Source organism: Propithecus coquereli, unplaced genomic scaffold, assembly GCF_000956105.1.
Source record: "Propithecus coquereli isolate 6110/MARCELLA unplaced genomic scaffold, Pcoq_1.0 Scaffold6, whole genome shotgun sequence".
Classification (NCBI taxonomy): domain Eukaryota; kingdom Metazoa; phylum Chordata; class Mammalia; order Primates; family Indriidae; genus Propithecus; species Propithecus coquereli.
This window is the reverse complement of record NW_012151951.1, coordinates 4,973,759-4,977,203: the sequence shown is the minus strand read 5'-3', so window position 1 is coordinate 4,977,203 and position 3,445 is coordinate 4,973,759. Positions and strand designations below refer to the sequence as shown.

General features: G+C 36.1%; 1 protein-coding gene across 1 annotated transcript in view; it reads right to left on the bottom strand.

The window, feature by feature from the left end:
- The window catches only part of GRIA4 (glutamate receptor, ionotropic, AMPA 4), a 548,228-nt gene that overhangs the window by 507,989 nt on the left and 36,794 nt on the right, over positions 1-3,445 (bottom strand). The window lies entirely within an intron of this gene.

Below are 3,445 nucleotides of genomic sequence, written 5' to 3'. Positions count from 1 at the left end.
GGGGCAAGGGCAATATATGTAACCTAAACATTTGTTCCTCCATAATATTCTGAAATAAAAAAAAAAAGAAAAAAAAAGTTACACTCAACAATTACAGACCACCGAGCTTGCTTTGAGGCAGCAAAGAGGGGCATGGATTCTCACAGCATGGTAGTCACTTTCCCCCCCAAAAATATTTCAATAATCCCCTCTTCTTTCATCATAATTTCTTTTGCTCTTGAAGTAGGTGAGTGGTTTCAAAACCAGGTTCTCAGTCATTTCCTTTGAAAATCTTTATATGCACAGTATTTCTCATATTTGCTTTGATATGGGATGTCAATCATATTGGTAACTTAGTTAAAACTGAGGCAGAAATAGTTGCATTTAACACCCTGTTAGAAGAACTATTGCATCCACTTCTATAACCACAAGTAGTACTTACTCTACTACTCTGAAGATAACTCCTGCCGCTACTACTGGAGGAGACCAGGAACAAGAGGAGAGCCTGGTGTTTCAGCATCTCAACAAAGCATATGGCAGAGTCTCTTTAAGATCCTTGAGTAAATCCCAAGGAAACATGGGATAGGAAATCTCTTTTTTACGGAAACAGTGGGCTTTATAAATGGTTAAATAATTGTACCTATAGGTGCTGACAATTGATAGATGTTCTGAAGTGAACATTTTTTTTTAATGCTACAGAAGCTTATCCTTTTCTTGTTTCTGTTCAACATTGATATCACTCCCTTAAATGTTTATAATATTTTCAGAAAGCAAAAGAGCAGAATGGTGAATATAGCAAACTGTACTGAACTATGATCTATAGCCAAAACAAAAATCATAGGTGTAAGATATATATAAATTTTTTTTCACTAAAAAAATTTACCTGAATAGCTACAGAATGTGGGGGGACACAGCTTTGCATCACAATTAAAAATAGATTTAAGATTGTAAGCCATATATATTTGATTCAACACTATAATGTAAACTTCTCATTTGTTAATACAAGGTTAATAGAGGGCCCAATTTCAGGATCTAGGCCAGGTGGTCTAGATTAATTAGACACACCTGGTGTTTTCTGGAACTTCGGTGGATGGGTAGGTGTGAAGGGGTGCTGATGCCAGTCATTAATTTTCATAAAAATTGAGAAGGGTTTTATAGCCAAGAAATACTTTTATATGTCTGCCAAGATTTAGGCCTCTACTTAGAAGCAAGAGTCATCCCTTAACCTTCCAGGAAGTGTTGAGTGTGACCCACTGCAAGGATGAAATTTCACCGTAATAATTAACAGACTGAAAGTGTCCAAGCTTGTTTCATGAATAATATCAGGATCTGCGGATGATACAGTTTAGCACATGTTCTCAGCTTATCTGCTGGCCCCCCCTTCTCCCCTAAATGTCCACCAAAGAGAGGATAATTGCTGTAGTGGGTGGAGAAGCACATGTTGCAAAGGACATGTTATGGGGTGAACTGTGTCCCTTTAAAATTAAAATATTGAATTCCCCACCCTCAGTACCTAGAACCTGACTGTATTTGGAGATAGGGTCTTTAAAGAAGTAATTAAGTTACAACGAGGGTGGGCCCTAATGCAGTATGAGCGGTGTCCTTATAAAAAGCAAAAATCAGGGCACAGATCTGCCCAAGGGGAAGATCATTGTAAGACACAGGGAGAAGACGGTATCTACAAGTCAGAGAGAGAAAGGCCTCAGAAAAAAAACAACTATGTTGACACCTTGATCTCAGACTTTTAGTCTTCAGAATTTTAGAAAATAAATTCCTGTTGTTTAAGCCACCCAATCTGTAGTACATTGTTATGCTAGCCCTAGCAAACTAATACAGGGCAGTTTTGTATGTTGTAAGAAATACTGCTCTGTGGCCTAGTAACACAATGTGGACTAGAGAACATTCTTCCTACTATAAGGTATTTAAGGATAGGGTGTAGCTAACTTTATATGGGCAGGAAGTAAAATTGATGAATGACATCATCAAAGGGCCCTTAGGGTTCACATGATCAAAATCGGGAGTGACATAGAATGATGTCATATGGTTGCCCATATGTTTGTAAGATATGCATTGTCTTGTTATATTCAAGCATTCTTTGGAGATTAAAAAGATAATTCCCCCGAAAGAATGAAACTAGACCCTTATCTCTCTCACCATATACAAAAATCACATCAAAATGGATTAAAGATTTAAATCTAAGACTTGAAACTATGAAACTACTAAAAGAAAACATTGGGGAAATGCTTCAGGACATTCATCTGGATGAGGACTTCTTGGGTAATACCCCCAAAATACAGGCAACCAGAGCAAAATTGGACAAGTGGGATCACATCAAGCTAGAAAGCTTTTACACAGCAAAGGAAGCAATCAACAAAGTGAAGAGACAACCCACAGAATGGGAGAAAATATTTTCAAACTACCCATCTGACAATGGATTAATAACTAGAATATATCAGGAGCTACAACAACTCAATCAAATAATCCAATTAAAAATGTACATAGGATCTGAATAGACATTTCTTAAAAGAAGACAAATGGCCATCAAGTATATGAAAAAATGCTCAATATCATTAGTTGTCAGAGAAATGTAAATCAAAACTACAATGAGATATCATCTCACCACAATTAAAATGGCTTTTATCAAAAAGACAGGCAATAACGAATGCTGACAAGGATGTGGAGAAAGGGGAACCCTAGTATACTATTGGTAGGAATGTAAATTAGTGCAACCAGTATGGAAAAAAGTATGGAGATACCTCAAAAAAAACTGAAAATAGAACTACCATATGACCCAACAATTCCACTGCTGGGTATATATCCAAAGGATGGGAATTCAGTATATAGAAAGGATAGATATCTTCACTATTATGTTTATTACAGTACTAGGTACAATAGCAAAGATACAGAAACAACCCAAGTGTCCATCAACAGATGAATGGATAAAGGGGGTATATACACAATGTAATATTATATAGCCACAAAAAATGAAATGAATGAAATCCTGCCATTTGCAACAACTTGGATGGAACTGGAGAACATTATGTTAAGTGAAATAAGCCAAGCACAGAAAGATAAATATTGCATGTTCTCATTCATATATGGGAGCTAAATATCAAAAACATTGATCTCATGGAGACAGAGAGTAGAGTGATAGTTACTGGAGGCTGAGAAAGGTAGCAGGAAGGGGTCGATAAAGTGGGAATGGTTAATTGGTGTAAAAATATAGTTAGATAGATAGAACGGACAATGTTTGATAGCACTACAAAGTGACTATAATCAACAATAAGTTAGGGTATACTTTAAAATAACTGAAAGAATGGATTTAGAATGTTCCTAACACAAAGAAATGTTAAATGCCTGAGGTGATGGATACTCCAAATACCCTGACTTAATTAATTCACATAGAATGCCAGTATCAAAACATCACATGTCCCCTATAAACTATTATGTACCCATAATAATTAAA